Source organism: Theropithecus gelada, chromosome 1 (genome assembly GCF_003255815.1).
Source record: "Theropithecus gelada isolate Dixy chromosome 1, Tgel_1.0, whole genome shotgun sequence".
Taxonomy (NCBI): Eukaryota; Metazoa; Chordata; class Mammalia; order Primates; family Cercopithecidae; genus Theropithecus; species Theropithecus gelada.
This window is the reverse complement of record NC_037668.1, coordinates 1,395,147-1,418,918: the sequence shown is the minus strand read 5'-3', so window position 1 is coordinate 1,418,918 and position 23,772 is coordinate 1,395,147. Positions and strand designations below refer to the sequence as shown.

Sequence of the window (23,772 nt, the reverse complement as noted above, 5' to 3'; positions counted from 1 at the left end):
TTGCAACTGAAACGCTAAGTAAAAGCATCAGAAGAGGGCATTATACCTGCTCCCCCACCTTGCAGAATGCCCTGCCTGGTCCCCTTCACCCCTCCAATTCACCAGTCCTGGCTGAAGTGCCCTTTCCCGGTCCTTTGTGATATGGCCCCTAATCCTTCTGGCCGATGGGAGCTCCCTCCTCCACAACGGTCATGGTGCAAAGATCACAAACTGCCTTGCTGTGTTGTTACTGTTCAGTTCTCCTGGTCCCAGTTAGATGGTAAATTCTTTGACTCGTGTGTGTCTGTGACTTAAACATCTAAATGTATTTTCCCTGCAGACAGACACTCCATGGCTATTTTGAAGAATTCCCTGATAGGTGGACACACGGTCAGAGGCTGTTGCTAACTGAGAGGTTTAAATATCTAGAGGCACAGGAGTTCATTCTTTTCAGGGTATTTAGCAGTAATTATACCTACAATTAATTTTTTTAAATCACAAGCACAATAAAGAGATGTGTGGAACAAAAACTGGAAGTCCTCCTTCACCTCTCCTCAATGTGCCCTGTTCGTGAGGGATGCTCTACCTCACAGTGCCTGCATTCATCTTAGGGCTGCTGTAACAAAATGCCACAAACTGGGTGGCTTTAAACAACAGAAATTTGTTGTTGCACAGTTCTGGATGCCAGAAGCCCAAAATCAAGGTGTTGGCAGGGCTGGTTCCTTCGGAAGCCACAAGGGAGAATCTGGCCCCTGCTTCCGCCCTGGCTTCGGGGGACAGCCAGCCATCCTTGGTTTCCTTGGCTTGTGGTAGCATAACTCCAGCTCTCACACGGCATTTTCCCTGTGTGTTCATGTTTGTCCAAATTTCCCCCTTTTTATAAGGACCCCAGTCATACTGGATTAGGGCCTAACCTAACGATCTCATTGTAACTTGACTATATCTGCAAAGATCCCATTTCCAAATAAGGTCTCATTCTGAGGTGCTGGGGCACACAGTGGCTACTCTAAGGTACATACGAATTTTTGAAGGACACAGGTGAACTCAAAACAGTACCTGTACCTCAAATTTTCCATCTAGACAAGGGGAGAAGCATAGCTTTTTGTTCCATGCTGTGAAATTTGAGAATTACTTCTTAGACCAAAAAAAGGAAAAGAAAAGCAGAATCACGTTACCTCCTTGAAGGAAATAAAATTGTTTATTGGGCGTCCCTCATGGTCCTTGAACTTTGAACATTTTATCTCTTTAATTTTCATATCCAGCCAGAGATCCTTGACATCAAAGACTGTCTCATGCACAGGCATGTCCCCACCACCCAACTCAGGGCCTGGTATTGCAGGATTTGTAGAATCAATAAACTCTGTGGGGTAGATATTATTTCCCCCGTTTTAAGAATGAAGAAACCAGTTAAGAGATGTTCAGTCATGTGCTCCAAGTCACACAGCTGGTACATAAGCTATGGATTTAGGATTGAAACCCAAGCCTGCCTTTCTTCAAAGCTCTTGTACTTTCCATAAAGCTTAAACCAATGGTTCCCAAAGTGTGGTTTCAGGACCTGTGGGGGCAGCAGCAGCAGCAGTAGCCCCTGGGGACTTGTTAGAAACTGGAATTCTTGGGGCCGGGCTCGGTGGCTCACGCCTGTAATCCCAGCACTTTGGGAGGCTAAGGTGGGTGGATCACAAGGTGAGGAGTTGGAGACCAGCCAGCCTGGTCACATGGTGAAACCCTGTCTCTACCAAAAATACAAAAATTAGCCAGATGTAGTGGCACGTGCCTGTAATCCTAGCTACTGGGGAGGCTGAGGCAGGAGAATCGCTTGAACCCAGGAGGCAGAAGTTGCAGTGAGCCGAGATCGCACAACTGCACTCTAGCCTGGGTGACAGAGCGAGACTCCGTCTCAAAAGAAAAAAAAAGAAAGAAATTCGAATTCTTAGGCCCCTCTCACTGACCCATTGAATCAGAATCTCAGGGGTAGGCCTACCAATCTGGGTTTTAGCAAGCCCTCCAGGGGATACTGATACCTACTGCAGTTTGGGAACCCTGCACTAAACCAGGAAGCTGCCTGGGAAAAGGCAAGAGTAGGTGTGGAGTTACAGATTAGCTTGGTCATTTTTTTTTTCTTTTAAGTCATCTGCGTAATTGCCAGATTTCCGGAAATCTTACCTTGTCCTCCAAACATTATTGCCATTATTTATGCTGAAAAATTACATGATCCCATGATTTTTTTAAAGGGAGGGAGGAGAGAGAGAAGACTGCCTGGAGGCAATTACTTAAATCCATTCTTTCTTCAAGTTTCTTTCCTCTGCTAGAAATGATGAGACCTCCTATGGGCAGCCCTGATGAGAATTCCCGAATTCAGCTTCGGCTTTCCCACCTAGCAAGGAGAACTGGTTGTCCTCTCTAGGATAAGACTGGCAAGATGTTGTTAAAGCCTCCAGAGGGCTTCAAAGTTGTAATGACAAAGGTGAAACCAGCTCAGCTCCGCCGGGCTTTATCTACACAAGCGGGAAAGAAATGGCAAGAGCAGCAGGTGCAGCAACCGCCTGAGCAACCACGGTTTCTTATCAGTAGGCCAACAGGGCACTGCCATAAAAGCTGGCTGTTCACTGGACAGATGTTCTTTTTTATGCTACACAGAGGGCCAGGGCTAAGCTTCGCACGAATAACCTGGTTTTAGAGGAAGCTACTTTTCTTCTTGGGGGTCTTGGTGGCAGAAGAGCAGCCAGATGCCAGCCAGAGGGGAGAGGCCCAGAGCCCTGTGAGGTCAAGAAGCCCACACCAGGGCTTCACCACTGGGCTCCACCTGGAGAACCCATGAGGCTTTGCAGAGTAAAATCTGAAGACACCCAAAGCTATGGCAACAGGAGGGAGCACTGCCATTGAGTCGCTTTCAATGTTTCCTCCAGGAAACTGTGATATTGACCACTGTGAAAAAGAGAGGAGAGGCTGGCAGGAGTGGATTTGGAGAAAAGAACAGAATTTACAGTAGAACACTCAAGCACAAGCCATTTGCCTAAGTTCACTTTCTCAGGTGACTTCTGCTACAAGGAATAAAAGGAACTGCTCCTTTCTACAGTACTAAAAGTGTTAACAGCGCTCCTCTGTCCCCTCCCACTTCCTCCCACCCATGACCAGGCACTGACAGTTCCCCTGGGCCAGCCTGGCACAACATCACTGGGAACAGGAGTCTGCATTAGCACCTCACACTTTGCCAAAGTAGAAATGGCCTGGATCCAAGAGTGAAATTTGGTGGAAGAAATTAAGACAGGCTGCCATTCTCCCTAATTTTCAGGAAGGCCTCAGATGATCCTTCTGCTTTTTAGCAGGCACAGGAGGAAACAGGACAAATCTTGCCATTTCTTTATTTTTATGCCCACCGATAAACAAGCTATCTCTTTATTTCCTCGCACTCTGAGCAGTGCCAACTTCCATAACAGTTCGTAGACAGTAAACATATCCCCTGCTAGTCCAATTTGAGACAAAATAAAGTTACCCTGACCTAAAAAATAAGATAGATTCCACTTCTACTTCACATATATATGATGGAGAAATAATAATCATTGATCCCATAATAATCTCGGTAGATACTGGGAGATAATATCCAGAGATACTATAGTCTTAATAACCATAGTAACTAATCAGTGAATCTCTCTGCAACGTCTTCCTCTAATGTTGCTAGTCTTTTCCATTTTCATGCCGCAGACAGACCATCAGACCATCAGTACATCTTTCTGTTGCACCTGCCTGCTAAATGATTTTCCCATGTTTTTCTTCACGGGCTTTGAGCACTACATATTCTAAATTTTTTTTTTGGGGGGGGGGGGCTTCTACTTTGGCCACTAGGAAGCTCAGGGTCAAGTTTCCAGTCCATTTGCTTATATCGCATTCATATATTCATTTAATGATTCTGTCTGCATTTGTCATTCTAAGTTGTATTTTTTTTCTTTGAGACAAGGTCTTGCTCTGTCACTCAGGCAGGAGTGCAGTGGTGCCATCATGGCTCACCGCAGCCTCAATCTCCCAGGCTCAAGGGAGTCTCCCACCTCAGCCTCTCAAGTTACAGGGACCACAGGCATGGGCCACCGTGCCTGGCTAATTTTTATGTTTTTTTGTAGAGACAGGGTTTTGCCATGTTGCCCGGGCTGGTCTTGAGCTCCTGGACTCAAGTGGTTCTCCCACCTCGGCCTCGCGAAGTGCTGGGATTACAGGCATGAACCACCATACCTGGTCTTAAGTCGTATTTTTTTTTCTGCCATAATTTTTATTTTATATTTAGATTTTACTATTTTGATGGAGGTATTTCCCAAAAACTGAAATCCTTGTAGATAGGGGCACAATTAATTCATTAGTTAATTAAGACTATTCATGGTTTGATCCTTGCCTTCCTCTCCCACCTTATTTCTAACTGTGTTCTCCTTCCTTCTGTCTTTGCTCCTCCCATTACACTGGCCTTCCTTCGGTCCTCTGTAACTCATCTCAGGGCCTTTGCCTGTGCTGATCCCTACTCTTGCATGGCCTATTACTTCTGGACACTCTTCAGGCCTCACTCGGTTATCATTGTCTCAGAAGAGTTCCCTGAACTTCTGGCTTAAGTCAAATCCCCTAATGTGTGCTCTCATTGCACCATGTACCTTTCTTTGTAGCACTGTCAGAGTTGTCATTTTATCCTTATATGATTTGATTAATATGTACCTCTCCCACTAGACTATAAGCGCTCTAAAAATAATGCTTGGTAGGCTGGGTGTGGTAGCCCACAGCTGTAGTCCCAGCACTTTGGGAGGCTGAGGTGGGCAGATCATGAGGTCCGGAGTTCGAGACCAGACTGGCCAACATGGTGAAACCCCATCTCTACTAAAAATACAAAAATTAGCTGGACATGGTGGCGGGTACCTGTAATCCCAGCTGCTCAGGAAGCTGAGGCAGGAGAATCGCTTGAGCCCAGGAGGTGGAGGTTGCAGTGAGCTGAGATCATGCCATTGCACTCCAGCCTGGGCAACAGAGCAAGACTCAGTCTCAAAAAAAAGCCTGGTGGGTCTGCAATAAATTTTGAATAAATGAATGAATTCATACACACATACACATTAGTTTCTCTGGCTCCAATTTTTTCTGTTCTCCAAAACAAGTATCTAAGTATATCACTCCCCTACTCAAAAAACACGTCATTCTCCAGTGTGTTCATAATCAAGTCTAATCTTTCTCCTTACCACATTCTTCAAGGGCCTCCAAAACTGGCCTCAAACTCTTCCTTTTCTCCCCCTTCCACTAAAGTGACCCTGGACAACCTGACATTCCCCAATACAAGTCCCACACATTCCCATCTCCAGGCGCAAATGTCCCTCCTCAATGACCTGCCCAGGAACTACTCTATACCAGGGGTTAGGCTAAGGTTTGGGTACTGCCCTAGGCGCTCAGATGCCTCCTACCCCTAAAGCTTTCTCTGATTTCTTCAGTTTCCCTCTTAGAGTTGCAAACCCAAAGCCCTCTGTTTATAATCACTTTTATCTCTTATATACGTGCATTATATTTACAGACTATTCTCTTTCCCTCACTAACCTGTAAACCCCTTGAGGGAAAGCACTGGACCAATTCATCCTAAATTCCCAGCTTCAAGTACAGCACCTGGCACACTGTGAGTGCTCAAAATGATTATTTTGCTAACAAATAATAATAATAACATGGAGATTTAAGAACGGCCAATGTAGGAAACTAGTCCAACAGCTAAAGGAATGGATGCTTTCATTATACACCGTGGTGTGGTTCTCCCTTCAACAGGAATTAGAACTTCATCCTCCTCCCCTGGAAGGTGCGCTGAATTTTGTGACTTGCTTTTAATGAACAGAATGTGGTGAAAAGTGATGGTGTGTGACCTTTGAGATTGAGTCATAAAAGGCATGGTGGCATCTTCCTTGCTCTCTCTCTGATTACCTGCTCTGGAGGGAGCTGGCTGCTATGTCATGAAAACACTTAAGCATCCCAGTGGAAGAGGCCATGCTTGAGGAACCAAGGCTCCTGCCATAGCCATGTGAGTGAACCATCTTGGAATTGGATCTTCAAGTTTCAAACAAACTTTTGGATGACTGCAGCCCTGGAGGACATCTTGACTATAACCTCTTAAGAGACTCTGAGCCAGAATCACCCAGCTAAACTGCTTCTGAATTCCCGTCCCAAGAAATTGTGAGATAATACGTGTTTGGTATTTATTTTTACAGAGAGTGTCTTGCTATGCAGCCCAGGCTGGTCTCAAACTCCTGGGCACAAGTGATCCTCCCACCTCAGCCTCCCAAGTAGCTGAGACTACAGATTTACATCACCACATCCAGCTAATATTAATAAATGTTTGTTATTTTAAGATGCTAAGTTTTAGGGTAATTTGTTAAGAAGTAATAGGTAACTAATATATGTATTAAACCATTTCAAAAAAGATTATAGTTTTTAATTCCCATTATTGGGCCAAAGGATATTTCTGTCTCATGAGTAGCTGATTTTACAAGGTTAATAACTCTATTGTTAAAATGTTGATATGCTGGTTGGGTGCAGTGGCTCGCACTTGTAATCCTAGCACTTTGGGAGGCTGAGGTGGGAGGATCACTTGAGCTCAAGAGTTGGAGACCAGCCTGAGCAACATAGTGAGCCCTTGTCTCTATTTTCAATAAAAATAAAAATAAAAATATGTATGTATAATTTTAAAAATAAAATAAAATATTGATATGCTATTCTTCCCACCTGATAGACTCTACACATTTTTAGTTCTTATTTAAATTTTACTACTACTTTGAAACCCTCCATGACTCTTACTTCTTCTGTGAAGCTCTCCTTAACCACTCCAACTCATACAAATAATTTTTCTCTGCTCATTGGCGCTGTGGCACCTGATAACCATAACAACTTCCACTTTTTGAGTCTATACTATGTGCCAGTGCACTGGGTTGTATAGTGTCCCTCCAAAATTCCTGCCCACCCTGGAGCTCAGAATGTTATCTTCTTTGCAGATACAGTTAGTTAAGATGAGATCATAATGGATTAGGATGGGCCCTAATTTCAAGGCCTTATGTCATGTGAAGACCCAGAGACACACCCAGGAGGAAGGCCATGAAACAGTGAAGTCAGAGGTTGGAGTGATGAAGCTGTAAGCCAAGGAAGGCCAAGGATTGCTGGCAAGCACCAGAGGCTGGAAGAGACAAGGAATGTTCTTCCCTAGAGCCTTCAGAGGGCTTTGATTTTAGACTCCTGGCTTGTGGAACTGCAAGAAAATTAATTTCTGTTCCTTTAAACCACCCAGTTTGTGATACTTTGTTGAGGCAGCCCAAGGTAACTAATATAACTAGTGCACGTCTTATTTCTCCTTTCTAATTTTCACAGTGGTCTTTCAAATTAAATAGGATTAGCTCCTTTGGTAAACGAGATGCTGAGATTCAGCAGTTTGCCTGAGTCTCACAGTGAGGGAAGCTCCAACTGGGATATGAATCCCATCTCCAGAGGCTGCGCTCTGTCCACTTCTCCTTCCCAACTGGCCTCATTCTATCATGCTCTTGATCTCTCTCTGTAACTGCCTGCAACCACTCATTCCCTTAAAGGCTGTATGTTCCATCAAAGCTGGGTTTTTTTTTGTTTTTTTTGGTTTTTTTGAGTTGGAGTCTCACTCTGTCACCCAGGCTGGAGTGCAGTGGTATGATCTCGGGTCACTGCAACCTCCACTTCCTGGATTCAAGCAATTCTCCTGCCTCAGCCTCCCAAGTAGCTAGGATTACAGGTGTGTGCCACCACGCCCAGCTAATTTTTGTATTTTTAGTAGAGACGGGGTTTCACCATGTTGGCCAGGCTTGTCTTGAACTCCTGACCTCAGGTGATCCACCCACCTCAGCCTCCCAAAGTGCTGGGATTACAGGTGTGAGCCACTGCACCCAGCCCAAAGTTGGTTTTATATCATGTAATTCTTCTCTCTCTCTTTCAGCCCATTATGTTTAATAAATACTTAATGAGGGGATTATTTTAAATTTCAGAGGATTAAAAATTAAAACTATAAGAGGAAAAATAACTATTTGGTAAAAACAAAAACATGACAATGACCCATGAGCCCTAGAGGCAATCTGTCACTGACGTCTTCAAACTGTAAAATACTCTGATGATACTTGTTCTCTGGAACCAGGTACCAAAATGGACAGTATCTGTCAATATTCCTAACAGGAATAAAAAACAGAAAGGGTATTAGAAGGAGGAAATAAATGTCAGAGATAATGTGGTCATCAAGTGACCAGTTATGTTGCTTAACTCGTAGATGTGAAGCTTCTTGTGTTAAAGGCAAAGACATTTCCTTTCCCTGCATCAGACATTTGGATTCTAAAGCCCCTCCAGGGTTCGCATAATCCTTTCTCCTCAATGGAAGATAATGGGTATCTGTAAGATTTTAAAGGCATTTCAGTTAAAGAATGTCCACAATTTCTTCAAGACTCCTTTCTAGTGTCTAACAACCTTCCATGCGTTCTAACAACTCACAAAGTCTTAGGAAAGAATTTTGCACTTTCTTATTCTTAGTACAGTGACCACTGGAGATTAATCTTAAATTACTTTCTTAAATGCATCCCAGAATGAGCTACAGGTAGATGTTAAATGTTCGGGGCTCAGATTCTCAGTCTAACCTTTAAGAAACTGATGATTTCTCTTATTTAGTAAGCTGGGAAATGGCACTCTATGGAGATAATATCCTTGGTCTTGGGCAACAGAAAATGACAGAATTTGCAGAGCAGTGCAAAGGGCCTGTTTAGATCCATTTGGGCTCTGGTCTCAAACCTAAAGGAAAAAATTTTGAAGCATGTAAAAGCTAGAAAGGGAGGTGACAAATTTTGGCTCAAAATATTCAACAACTGCTTAACAACTACCAATGTTTAAAAATTTATACTTTTTTACCCCAATGGCACAGTTTTCCTTTAGAAATAGTGAGCTCCTCATTACCAGAAAGGTTCAGGCTACCAAAAGATAAGTGCCCATCCAGGTATTGTAGGCAAGGATGCCTTGGGACTGGAGGACCACTAAAATTCACCCTAACACCAGCAATGTTATGAAGTGACAGTTTTATATCTAGGTGACACTCCCCAGAGTGGGTTACTAGCCACTCTATTTTCATGTGATTGGGATGGGAGGTCAAAGTAATTGATTCCAAGCACAAAATTAGGCAATTTCAGTTTTCCTTCATTGTTTTGCATCAGGTCAGGAAAGGGATGCTCCAATTAGCATGCAGGTTTATCAAAATTAGAGTCCAATTTTTTTGTTTGCTTTTCATTTTGTATTAGCAGTAAGGTTCAGACTTAGAAAACCACATTCTAGGCCTATGAAACTCAATTTATTTTATTTTTCATGCTGCATAGTTTTGTGGATCTTTTAAAAGTGCCTTTAATAAGACTAGGTGCAGTGGCTGACGCCTGTAATCCCAGCACTTTGGGAAGCCAAGGCAGGTGGATAACTTAAGGTCAGGAGTTCGAGACCAGCCCGGCCAACATGGTGAAACCCTATCTTTACTAAAAATATAAAACTTAGCTGGGCATGGTGGCATGTGCCTGTAATCCCAGCTGCACGGGAGGCTAAGGCTGGAGGATCCCTTGAACCTAGGAAGCAGAGGTTACAGTGAGCTAAGATCACGCCACTGCACTTTAGCCTGGGTGACAGAATGAGATTCTTGTCTCAAAGGAAAGACTTGAAAAAAAAAAAAAAAGCAGGCCAGGTGCAGTGACTCATGCCTGCAATCCCACCGCTTTGGAAGGCCAAGGTGGGAGGATATGACCTGAGCCCAGGAGTTCAAGACCAGCCTGGGCAACACAGTGAGACCTAGTCTCTGAAAAAATTTAAAAATTAGCCGAGTGTGGTGACATGTGCCTGTAGTTCCAGCTACTCAGGAATCTAATGTGGGAGGATCACTTGAGCCCAGGGGCTTGAGGCTGCCATGAACAGTGATCGTGCCACAGCACTCCAGCCTAGGTGAAGAGTAGGACCCTGTCTCAAAAAAATAAATAAATAGGCCGGGCGCGGTGGCTCAAGCCTGTAATCCCAGCACTTTGGGAGGCCGAGACGGGCGGATCACGAGGTCAGGAGATCGAGACCATCCTGGCGAACACAGTGAAACCCCATCTCTACTAAGAAATACAAAAAATAGCCGGGCGAGATGGCGGGCGCCTGTAGTCCCAGCTACTCGGGAGGCTGAGGCAGGAGAATGGCGTAAACCCGGGAGGCGGAGCTTGCAGTGAGCTGAGATCCGGCCACTGCACTCCAGCCTGGGCGACACAGCGAGACTCCGTCTCAAAAAAAAAAAAAAAAAATAAATAAATAAATAAAATAAAAAGGTAACATCATATCAGGTTTCTCAGACTTGAAAGAATTTGAAGTCCGGGTATGGTGGCTCACACCTGTAATCCCAGCACTTTGCAGGGCCAAGGCGGGTGGACCACAAGTTCAGGAGATCAAGACCATCCTGGTCAACATGCTGAAACCCTGTCTCTACTAAAATACAAAAAATTAGTCAGGCATGGTGGTGCGCACCTGTAGTCCCTTCTACTTGGGAGGCTGAAGCAGGGGAATCTCTTGAACCTGGGAGGTGGAGGTTGCAGTGAGCCGAGATTGCACCATGGCACCCCAGCCTGGTGACAGAATAAGACTCCATCTCAAAAAAAAAAAAAGAAAAAGAAAAGAAAAAAGAATTTGAGTAGTGGAGGGCCTAGGAAGTATGAAAATATATTTTCGTATTTTCAGCAGTTGTCAAGCACTGACTATAATTATCTCTTGTGTTCTTTATCTGGTATGACATAGAAGGAGAGCTTAAGAAAGAAATGTGACAAACAGCCCAATTTTTAATCACTCACCAGAGGGACAATACAGACTGAGGAAAAGATGAGTTTGACTTATTTTCAAAAAATTTGGCAGAATTCTCCACCCGGCCCATCTGCCCTGATCTGGACAAGCTGGCAGCTTGACAAAGCAGACAAGCCCTTGAGCCTGGCCCTCCATGTCTCAGTGATTCCCTGGTGAAAATGAGCACTCTTGGCCTTTCTCACAGCCAAAGCTGTCCGAGCCTATCAGCTGACCACAGATGGAGAAAGCTATTGATGTCATTAAAAATCCATGCTACAGGCCAGGCACGGTGGCTGACACCTGTAATCCCAGCATTTTGGGAAGCCAATGCAGGCTGATCACTTGAGGTCAGGAGTTCGAGACCAGCCTGGGTAACATGAAAAAACTCCATCTCTACTAAAAATACAAAATTTAGCTGGGCATGGTGGCACGTGCCTGTAATCCCAGCTATTTGGGAGGCCAGGCAGGAGAATTGCTGGAAACCCAGGAGGCAAAGGTTGTAGTGAGCTGAGATCACATCACTGCACTCCAGAATGGGCAACAGAGCGAGACTCCATCTCAAAAAAAAAGGGCTTTTTTAGAATTATTTCTGAGTGATGAAAATTGGGGTAAATTTTTATTTTCTTTACTTGTACTTTCCTGTATTGCTTGTTTTGTTTTTTTAAGGATTATACCTGGGATTACAGTGGTGAGCCACTGCACCTGGCCTTGCACTTTTTTATTTTACAAGTGTAAGTTTATGTGGTTCAGCCACACTGGCTTTCTGTCCATCCTCTGAGCACCAGGCTGAGTTTGTCCCTCATATTTGCCTGCCAAACTCCTCCACACCCTTCAGATCCATGCTTAAACTCACTCCTCAGAAAGGCCTGCTCTCACTTTCCCCATCTAAGTCTCCTTGAAATAATCTCTCATCATATCCTTCACTTTTCTTGCAGAGCACTTAACGAAATGTATAACTACAAGTCGATTGGAATGGTTATTTGTGAGTATTGACTTGGCTTCCCAAGCCAAACGAGCTTCTTCCTGGGACCACCTAAGTTGGGAAATGTGAAAGGGAAGAGAGGAGGCTGGTGTAGTGTGGGAGAAGGGTGGAACACTTTACTCCTGGTTGGAGGAGGGGAAGCAGCTGAGAAGGGATTTGAAAGATTAAGAATGATGTATGGGGATTTTAATTCTGTTTCTGTGAATAAATTAAAACTTTTCCTCCTGGAAAAAAAAAGTCCTTAGTGAAGACTACATTGCTCGTTAGTGTCATCTTGCCGTAGTGGTGGTGTTTTTTGCTTGGTATGTGTGTTTTTATGTATGAAGATGAATTCTTAACACCCTAGGAAGTGCTAAATTGTGTATCCAGATTGTGCAGGGTTAAAAACAGACTGCTTGGCCGGGCGCGGTGGCTCATACCTGTAATCCCAGTACTTTGGGAGGCCGAGGCGGGTGGATCACGAGGTCAAGAGATCGAGACCATCCTGGCCAACATGGTGATACCCCGTCTCTACTAAAAATACAACCGGGTGTGGTGGCGCATGCCTGTAATCCCAGCTACTCAGGAGGTTGAGGCAGGAGAATCGCTTGAACCCGGCAGGCGGAGGCTGTAGTGAGCCAAAACTGTGCCACTGCATTCCAGCCTGGCGATGGAACAAGACTCTGACTCAAAAAAAAAAACACAAAAAACAAACAAAAAAACAGACTGCTTGGCCAGGCATGGTGGTTCACATTTGTAATCCCAGCACTTTGAGAGGCCAAGGGGGTGGGGGTGGATCACCTGAGGTCAGGAGTTTGAGACCAGCCTGGCCAACATATACAGAAATTCCATCTCTACTGAAAATATACAAAAATTACCAGCGGGGCACAGTGGTTCACGCCTGTACTCCCAGCACTTTGGGAGGCCAACGTAGGTGGATCATTTGAGGTCAGGAGTTCGAGACCAGCCTGGCCAACATGGTATTACGCCATCTCTACTAAAAATACAAAAATTAGCCAGGCGTGTTGGTGGGCACCTGTAATCCCAGCTGCTTGGGAGGCTGAGGCAGGAAAATCACTTGAACCCGGGAGGTGGAGGTTTCAGTGAGCAGAGATCGCACCACTGCACACTCCAGCCTGGGTGACAGAGCAAGATTCTGTCTCTCTCAAAAAAAAAAAAAAAAAAAAAGAGACCACACACAAGGAAGCAAAAGTGGGAGGGTGAGGAGCCAGAAAATCTCCCTCAATTGAAGTAATAACCCCTAGAAATGCTCTGAGGTCACATGGGAGCTCCAGTAGGGTCCTTTTGAAAACTGGTGGGATTCCTCAGTTATGGACCAAGAATAAAGTATGTGTGTGTATTGCCTATTAATTTATAAAAGTTTTAAAGGATTGATAGCATTGCCAAGGATGTGAGAAAAGGTGAGGGTGTGCAAGGTTAATGAGAAGTAAAAATTGATGCAATTTCTCCAAAAGATAAATTGAGTAATAGGGAACAATATGAAATATATATGCCCTTGGTCAAATAATCCTCATTTCTAAGAACATAATTTAAGGAGTTAACTGAATGACAGTTGAGCAAATGTTTACAACTATATGTGCAAAAGTGTTCACTTCAGTATTGTTTATACTAATAGAAATTGGTTGGTTATCTGAATTGGTTAGTTATATAAACTATATTACATACAGCCTACAGAACTCTATGCAGCCTTAAAAATAATAAAGTAGCCAGGTGTGGTGGCACAAGCCTGCAGTCCCAGCTACTTGAGCCTCAGGCAGGAGGATACCTTGAGCCCAAGAGTTCAAGGTTATATTGCACCATGATGACACCTGTAATAGTCGCTGTTCTCCAGCCTGGGCAACATAGTGAGACTCTATCTCTTAAAGAGAAAAATGATGATGTAGACCTATATTTATTAACATGTAGCAATGCCCCCTGCAATATTATTGCATGAAAAAAACAGGTTATGAAACAGCATGTATGGAATAATCACACTTATGGAAAATTATATATTTATGACTGGACATGGTGGCTCACACCTGTAATCCCAGCACTTTGGGAGGCTGAGGGGGTAGATCACCTGAGGTCAGGAATTCGAGACTAGCCTGGGCAACATGGTGAAACCCTGTCTCTACTAAAAATACGAAAATTAGCTGGGCATGGTGGCCCACGCCTGTAGTCCCAGCTACTTGGGAGACTGAGGGAGAAGAATCGCTTGAACCCATGAGGTGGAGGTTGCAGTGGGCCAAGATTGTGCCATTGCACTCCAGCCTGGGCGACAAGAGAAAAACTCTGTCTCAAAAAAAATTATATATTTATATCCATACATATAGAAGTCTAGAAAGTCTATCAGTATGGAGAGAAAGCTGGCAAGATATAATGAAATGTTTACAATGAGTTTAACCAATTATGAAATTCTGGGTAAGTTTCGTGGTCTTTTTGGCATTCTGTATTTCTTGAATTATTAGAATAAGGGAGTATAATTGTTGCAAAAACAATAAGATTATTTTAAAATAGTATTCAATAAGCCAAAAGGGAATAGAGAAATTTAAAGTTCATCTCATTCAAATCAACTCTTTGTATGCTTTTCCTTGAGTATGCAATTTGACTACTGTGCTGTAGTTTTCTTGCTGCATTCCTAAAGCAGTGATCTATACCAACAGATATGGTGATTAAAAATGTTCATATGTCATCTTTATAGAAAGATGCTGAAAGTATATAAAAGATCTTGTGGCATACTGTAAAGTAGGTGTCTTTGTAATAATCTCTCATATCCTTTATTTTTCTTTCCTAGTACTTAACCAAATTTATAACTATAGGTCCATTGGAGTGGTTGGTTATTTGTATCAACTCTGTTTTTCCTAGTGGTATGCTTCAAAAATGGCAACAAATTCTTCCCATCCCCATATGTATGCCCCTACATAATGACTTTGCAGGGGCTCCCATAGAGAAGTGAAGTCTAGTTCATGGCCTGACCATGTGACTTGCTTTGGCCAATAGGACATTAGCAATGACGACATGGACAGAGGCTTGAGAAGAGCTTGCACATTGGGGCTTGCTCTGCTACTGCACTTGGAATTCTGAGACCATCCTATAAATGAGTGTAAACTAGCCTGCTGGAGGATAAGAGGCCATCTAGAAGAGAACCTGGGTACCTCACTCAACAGCCTGTCAATGTCAGACCTCTGGGTGAAGCATTTTAGGTAATCTAGCTTGCAGTCAATCTACCAGCTGACCACAGTCACACAAGGGAGCCCATAGATCAGCCATGCTGCCCTAGACCAAACTACAGGACTGTGGGCTGAACAAGGGGTCCTGTTTAAGACAATAAGCCTCAGGGTGGATTGTTATATAGCAAAAGCTAACTAATACAGATCCCTCTACCTTTTTTGTGAGACAGGGTCTTGCTCTGGTGCCACTGAAACCTCAACCTTCTGGGTTCAAACGGTCCTCCTACTTTAGCCTCCCAAGTAGCTGGGACCACAGGGGCACACCACCACGCCCAGCTAATTTTTGTATTTTTAGTAGAGATGAGGTTTCACCATGTTGCCCAGGCTGGCCTCAAATCCCTGAGCTCAAGTGATCCACCCGCCTTGGCCTCCCAAAGTGCTGAGATTACAGGTGTCAGCCACTGCACCCAGTCCCTTATTTTTTTTTAGAGAGAGAGAGTCCCACTGTGTTGCCCACGCTGGAGTGTAGTGGCTTGATCACAGCTCACTGTAATCTTTAACTCACAGGTTCAAGTGAACCTCCCACCTCAGTCTCCCTAGTGTCTGGGACTACAGGCATGGGCCTCCACACATAGCTAATTTTGAAAACTGCTTTGTAAAGATGGGGTCTTGCTATGTTGCCCAGGCTGGTCTTGAACTCCTGGGCTCAAGTAATCTGCTAGCCTCGGCCTCCCAAAGTGCTGGGATTACAGGGATGAGCCACTGCATTCTGCCTTTTTTTTAAATGGAAAGGTTATCTGAAGCTGGGCACAGTGGCTCACGCCTGTAATCCCAGCACTTTGAGAGGTCAAGGCAGGGTGATCACTTGAGGCTGCGAGTTCAACACAAGCCTGGCCAACATGGCAGGGTGTGGTGGTGCATGCCTGTAATCCCAGCTACTCAGGAGGATGAGGCATGGGAATTGCTTGAATCCGACAGGCAGAGGCTGCAGTGAGCTGAGATTGCACCGCTGTACTCTGGCCTGAGTGACAGAGCAAGACTCTGTCTCAAAAAAAAAAAAAAAAAAAAAAAAAGCCAGCTGCGGTGGCTCACGCCTGTAATCCCAGCACTTTGGGAGCCCAAGGCGGGCGTATCACAACGTCAGGAGTTTGAGACCAGCCTAGCCAATATGGTGTAATCCCGTCTCTACTAAAAATACAAAAATGAACTGGGCATGGCGGCAGGTGCCTGTATTCCCAGCTACTCAGGAGGCTGAGGCAGGAGAATCGCTTAAACTTGGGAAGCAGAGGTTGCAGTGAGCTGAGATCGTGCCACTGCACTCCAGCCTAGGCAACACAGGTGACTCTGTCTCAAAAAAGAAAAAAAAAAAAGTAATACACAGGCAAAGAAGACCTCCATTATTGGGCCATTGGAGTATGAAAGATCCATATTTGCAGAAATTGTCTAAATTTCACAGGGCTAGATAGTTCTTGGTAATGTTCTTTTCTCAGAGTTTAGTCTCTCCAGTGTCTAACGCAGGATTAACCCCCTCTTTTCAGGATTCATCCTGAATGAAAAGGGAAACTCTAAAGTCTGACTGAGGCAGGAGAATCCTTCAAGGCCAGGAGTTCGAGGCTGTTATTTCCATATTCCCTTTTGGCCTATTGAATACTATTTTTAAATAACCTTATTGCTTTTATAACAATGATACTTTCTTATTGTAATGATTCAAAAGCTAGGCACAGTGGCTCACACACTTTGGGAGGCTGAGGTGGGTGGATCACCCGAGGTCAAGAGTTCGAGACCAGCATAGCCAACATGGTGAAACACCATCTCTACTAAAAATACAAAAATTAGCTGGGAGTGATGGCAGGCGCCTGTAATCCCAGCTATTTGGGAGGCTGAGGCAGGAGAATCCCTTGAACCTGGGAGGCGGAGGTTGCAGTGAGCCGACATCGCACCACTGGACTCCAGCCTGGGCAACAAGAATGAAACTCCATTTCAAAAAAAATTTGAAAAAAATTCAAGAAATACAGAATGCCAAAAGGGACACAAAAAGTACCAAAAACTTCAAAATTTTGTAAACTGTACCAAATCTGGATACGAAGAGTTATTTTTGCCCACAGTGCACTTCCCTGAAAGACATCACAATAGCTAAGGCTCCTCTCAGATAGAGTAGAGAGCAGTAGATATCTCCTATTGAGTGACATTTCTGTTTTACCCTAAGATGGTACCTACCTTGAGACCTTAAGATACTACTAATTTCCAGAAGCCTAGCCCTAGAACTTGCTTTCACCCAGACTCTATTTAGTGAGTGATCTGAGTAAGAATTCATCTGTCCAGTTTCCAAAATAGAAGAAAACTCATCCAACCTGAGACACATCAGATTACAGAACTGAAAACTGAAGAAAGCTATAAAAGTCGAGGTAAACAGGACCTCCAAGAGCTCTGAAGAAATAACATTACTTGTGAAGGGAGAGTGGCCCCACAGTTAAGCCCTGACTTAGTATGTCCGGGGCTACAGTGACTGCTGAGTCGGTTTGGTCTACTATAACAAAATACCATAGACTAGGTAATTTATAAACAATGGATATTGATTGCTCACAGCTCTGGAGGCTGGGAAGTCCAAGATCGAGGCACCAGCAGATTGGGTGTCTGGTGAGGGCCCATTCCTCAGAGATGGTGCTGTCTATGTGTCCTCACATAGTGGAGGGGGCAAAAAAGTTACCTCGGGCCTCTTGTATTTATTTTTATTTTATTTTAAGACAGAGTCTTGCTCTGTCACGCAGGCTGGAGTACAGTGGCACGATCTTGGCTTACTGCAACCTCCGCCCCCGGGGTTCAAGCAATTCTCGTGTCTCAGCCTCCCAAGTAGTTTCGATTACAGGCATGCACCACCATACCAGCTAGGTTTTGTATTTTTTGTAGAGACAGGGTTTCGACATGTTGGCCAGGCTGGTCTTGAACTCCTGGCCTCAAGTGATCAGCCTGCCTCAGCCTCCCAAAATGCTGGGATTACAGGTATGAGTCACAGTGCCCAGCCCTTCATGCCTCTTTTATAAGTGCACTAATCCCATAGGATATAATCACCTCCCAAAGGCCCCACCTCTTAATACCATTGCATTGAGGATTAGGTATCAACATATGAATTTTGGGAGGGACACAAACATCAGACCATAGTAGTGACTAAGGTCCTTAATAGAATCCCAATCTCTGGAGTCACTGAAGAATAAATTCTGATTAATTCCCTCACTTCAGAAAACAATTTGGCATTCCCTGTGAAGATGAATCTGTACACACCCCACAACCCAGCACCCCACTTCTAGGTTTATACCTTCAAGAAATGTGTACCTGCACACCAGAAGACAGGTTCAACAATGTCCATAGCAGCACTGTTTGAAATAGCAAAACAATGGAAACCCAAATGTCTATTAACAGAAGAACTAATTTTTAAATTGTGGAATATTCACCAAAGGAGTATTTCATAACACTGAAAATGCAGAAAATAGAGTAACATACAATAATGTAGATGAGTTTAGAAGCTTAGTGTTGAGTTAGAAAAGCAAATGTTATAGCTCTATATACAATGCAATATATTTCTATAAAGGTCAAAAATAAACAGATCTAAATAAGATTGTTTAGGGAGACATACATGTGAAAAAAAAAAAAAAAAAAAAAACAGGCTGAGTGTGGTGGCTCATACTTGTAATTCCAGCAATTTGGGAGGCCAAGGCAGGCAGATCACTAGATCTCATGTGTTTGAGACCAGCCTGGGCAAATGGAGAAACCCTGTCTCTCCAAAACTACAAAATTAGCCAGGCATGGTGGTGCACACCTGTAATCCCAGCTAAGGTGGGAGGATGGCTTGAGCCTGGGATGGGGAGGTTGCAGTGAGCTGAGATGGCACCACTGCATTCCAGCCTTCACAGTAGAGCCAGATCTTGTCTCAAAAAAAAAAAAAAAAAAAAAAAAATTAGGCCAGGCATGGTGGCTCACTCCTATAATCCCAGCACTTTTGGAGGCCGAGGTGGGTGGATCGCCTGAGGTCAGGAGTTGGAGACCAGCCTGGCCAACATGGTGAAACCTTGTCTTTAATAAAAATACAAAATCATCTGGGCATGGTGACTGGCGCCTGTAATCCCAGCTACTCGGGAGGCTGAGGCAGGAGAATTGCTTGAACCTGGGAGGCAGAGGTTGCAGTGAGCAGAGATCACACCATTGCACTTCAGCCTGGGCAACAGAGCAAGACTCCATCAAAAAAAAAAAAAAAGAAGAAGAAGAAGAAGAAGAAAGAAGAAGAAGAAGAGGAAGGGGGGAAGAAGAAGGAGAAGGAGAAGGAGAAGGAGAAGGAGAAGAAGAAGAAGAAGAAGAAGAAGAAGAAGAAGAAGAAGAAGAAGAAGAAGAAGAAAAAGAAGAAGAAAGAAGAAAGAAGAAAGAAGAAAGAAGAAAGAAGGAAGAAGGAAGAAAGAAGAGAGAAGAAAAAGAAGAACCAAATACAGGAGGAAATAGAAAAGCCTAGACACTGTGCTCATGAAGTGAAATAGCGTGCCAAAGGCTCAGGACTTTCTCCCCTGACTACAGGGGCTGATCCCAGGGACATCAGAACTAAACAGGGAACACTCTGCTCCCTAAAGCTGTTCTTTCTGCATTTTGGATAGTAACTCTTACCATTCGGCCACTCTAAAATCCTGACAAAAATCCTTGACCTGCCCATCACCATCACCCTACATCATCAATCAGTTGCCAAATCCTCTAACCTCTACTGTCAGCATGTTTTTCACACGGATGCCTTTCCATGTATTCCACTGCCCCCATTCCAGTGCAGTCCCTTTATTAACCTCCTCTTTGACTTCAGTAATATCTTCGGCATTGGTCTCCCTGCCTCATCTCTCCGCTGTCACCTGTTGGCCCACCTCAACCATGCTTACTTTATAATCATGCTAATCCACTCTGCTTAAGCTGCTATCTCTGCCAGAAATCCTTCAGGGATTCTCCACTTAGTTTAGAATTTTTCAACCTTATCAACTTTGTAGCTCACACTATTGCACATTTCAGCCAACTGGTCTGCTTGCAAGTCCCAGGATCATTTGCATTTTTCACATGTGGAACTTTCGTCAGGCTCCTTCCTCTATCTAGAAAACACCCTTCCTCCATCTCTGCCCACTGAAATGCTACTGATTATCACAGAAGCAAGTCAAGTGCCAACGGTTTAAATTAGTTTTCTTTCTATCTTTTTTTTTTTTTTTTGAGATGGAGTTTCATTCTTGTTGCCCAGACTGGAGTGCAATGGCGCAATCTCAGTTCACTGCAACCTCCGCCTCCCAGGCTCAAGCTATTCTCCTGCCTCAGTCTCCCAAGTAACTGGGATTACAGGCATGCATCACCATGCCCGGCTAATTTTTTTTTTTTTTTTTGAGATGGAGTCTTGCTCTGTTGCCCAGGCTGGAGTGCAGTGGCACACACATTGCAAGCTCTGCCTCCCTGATTCTTGCCATCCTCCTGCCTCAGCCTCCCAAGTAGCTGGGACTACAGGTGCCCGCCACCATGCCTAGCTAAGTTTTTGTATTTCTAGTAGAGATGGGGTTTCACTGTGTTAGCCAGGATGGTCTCGATCTCCTGACCTCGTGATCCGCCCACCTCAGCCTCCCAAAGTGCTGGGATTACAGGTGTGAGCCACCGCGCCCGGCCTAATTTTGTATTTTTAGTAGAGACAGGGTTTAAATGTTGGCCAGGCTGGTTTCAAACTCCCAACCTCAGGTGATCCACCCGCCTCGGCCTCCCAAAGTGCTGGGATTACAGGCGTGAACCACTGTGCCCTGCCCTGAATTAGTTTTCTTCTCTCTTTTCCTATCAACCTCTATATTGCCACTCCTGCATTGTTTACCACATGTTAATCTTACGTCGTCATTTATATGTCATTATCTGTGTACTTAAATGTTCTTCCTACCAACATTTATTAAGCACCTATGATATACCAAAGAAGTATGCACTAGGCACTTCACATGTGTTATTTAATTTAATTTAATTCCTACAACAGCCCTGTGAGATAGGTATTATCATCTCCCATTTCACGGATCAGGAATTCGATGCTAACAGAAGTTAATTAACTTCTCAAAGTAGCATCCTTACTAAATGGCATCACTCATTCAACAAATTTTATTCCAATACATGTCTGCTAGATTCCTAACCCATGGGCTTTTCAATATAGAGTGGGGAACCCCTTTGAGGGCAATTAGCCCTGGAGCCTCAGGACAAGGCAGAGCGTGTTAAAGGCAGCTTTCTGCTCCTCTTTCGTTCGATTTGCTTCACTGCGCCATGGGAAACACTCCTTTGGCTCGCAGTCAGCACTAAGCCTGGGCTAAAGAAATGATTTGTGAAAACAAATATCATACAGGATGTTCAGTTCCATGTGTGACCCTGATTATTATAAAACTGTGAGAGGAATGCCAAGCCCCAGCACATGTCCAGCAGTCTAGAACTTCCAGTTCTCTGCCGCCTCAGTTTAGGCCTCAAGCTAAACCTCTCTGTTTCCTGATTACATCCAGAGAGATGCCTCAGGTTTCATGAACAAGGCTGGAACGATATTGTTGTCATTAGGGTCAGCCTTGGCCTGATAAGAGTCCCTGCCATCAACACCCAACATCAGCTCACAAGAAATTCGTATGAAGATCAAGAACAGAGAAGAGTGGCCGGGTGCAGTGACTCACGCCTGTAGTCCCAGCACTTTGGGAGGCCGAGGTGGGCGGATCACCTGAGGTCAGGAGTTCAAGACCAGCCTGGCCAACATGGTGAACCCCATCTCTACTAACAACACAAAAATTAGTTGGGTGTATTGGCACACACCTGTAATCCCAGCTACTTGGGAGGCTGAGGCAGGAGAATTGCTTGAGCCTGGGAGGTGGAAGTTGCAGTGAGCCGAGATCATGCCACTGCACTCCAGCCTGGCCTGGCTGGCAGAGTGAGACTCTGTCTCAAAAAATAAAAATTAAAAAAAGGAACAGAGAAATGCTGGTCTACCTTGAATTGGTTTTTCATCGTGTGGGGTTGGAAGCCCCCAAACTTGTTTGATCAGTTCATATTGCCAAATGAATACTATAATAATGGGCTTATTCTCTCCCTGATTGTTTTGGAGTTGAGGGTGTTCAATGGCCACTGTTTGCTCAAGGAGAATGTAAACAGGACTTGCTGACGCCTGCGGTCAATGGGCATGCCTCCTAAGCCATTTCCAATCTGGCATGAGTGTGGATATAATGGGAAAGAAGCTGAACAGGGAAGGAGGGCAGGTAACTCTATTTTGTGTTTCCAATGTATTTTCTATTTCAATACTCAAAGCAATCCTTTCTGAGGTAGGTGTTATTTTGATACCCATTCTACAAATCCAAAAACCATGTGGTAAGTAACAGGACTAAAACCCTGGTAGGTTGAGCTCCATAGCTTTCCACTACCCTAAGCTTACTCTTTGCGGTAAGACCTTTTGCTTAGGCAAATATTGGTTATTCAAACAAGACCAAAGGCAAAATTCGTACACAAGTTCAAGTTCTCAAGTATCAATATTCTTCTCTTCCTCCAAATCAAGATAATAGAAGTGCTTAATTTCTGAAATGTCTCATATTTTCCATTGTTGACAAAGATCTCAACAAGAATTGGTAGTTAAACTGTATGATTCTTACCTTCCACTCAGGAGACTCCCTTGTTTGATTCTTAGGCAAGTGGGCTTTCTTCGTCTCATTATTTTGGTTGGTTAGACCACAGGCCATCAAGGCCGGTGAGCCAGAGTCACTGATAAGATCATCCTGTTCTCTGCCATCTCTAAAAAAGGTCATTATGTGGCTGGGTGGAAATGTAGATGGCCCAGGGCAGGTTGTCATTGAGGCTAATAAAGGTTATCAAAAGTCCCACTCACTGGGGTCACTTATATCACATTCATGAATCTTCAAAATCAAGTATCTTTATTCACACAAAAATCCTTCCCCCCACACCTGACTTCTTTATGACCTGCTATACTGTAGACTCAGAACATCTTTATAAGAATATATCTCCATAAGGGATGGAGTTATTGTTGGCAATCAGTTCACACTAACAATTTATAAAAAATATTCTGGACTGGGTGCAGTGACTCATTCTTATAATCCCAGCACTTTGGGAGGCTGAGGTGGGAGGATCGCTTGAGCCCAGGAGTTAAGAGACTGGCCGGGGCAGTATATTGAAACCTCATTTCTATTTTAAAACATATATATTTTAAAGTTATATATATATATATACACTAACCTCTCAAAACCTTAGTCCTTCACATTCCACAGAAATAACAGAACTTTCATTTTGCCTTCCCCAACGTAGTTCTTGTAAATATCTTGTTGCCTCTGCCATATGGTTTCTAAAAAAGTTGCTCAGAGCACAACCAAATATCGTTATTTCAATAATAGAGAAACGACTGTTTTGTTGCTCCTAGTGCCCTTTTGCGTTCTTCCAAGATGACTTTTCAAAAGATATTTTTGGTTATAAGACATTGACTACCTATTGTCTGAATTCTGCTTCCAACATTTTGGAAATACCTTGAAAAAGACTTTGACATATGTTAGCAGAAGTCAGAGAGGAGACCAGAGGTTGGCAGAACACAAGATATTGAAGAACTCAAAATCTGCAGAAAGGTGAGTCGTGTGCTGTCAGGTACACTAAACATAGTACGCTGCGGGGAGGCCAAGCTATAAGGAGAAGCCACATTTAACAGTCTTCACTAACCGATGTTTAACAAACAAGGAACTAGAGAGCTGGGATCCTATCATCCCCCTCGCACATCTCCCACCTTCACACTCCGTTTTGTGTAGCCATGATAAAATCACTTCGCTC

The 23,772-nt window shown here is 43.9% G+C and overlaps 1 protein-coding gene across 1 annotated transcript in view; it reads right to left on the bottom strand.

The window, feature by feature from the left end:
- The window catches only part of LOC112626100 (UPF0577 protein KIAA1324), a 71,186-nt gene that overhangs the window by 46,536 nt on the left and 878 nt on the right, over positions 1–23,772 (bottom strand). The window lies entirely within an intron of this gene.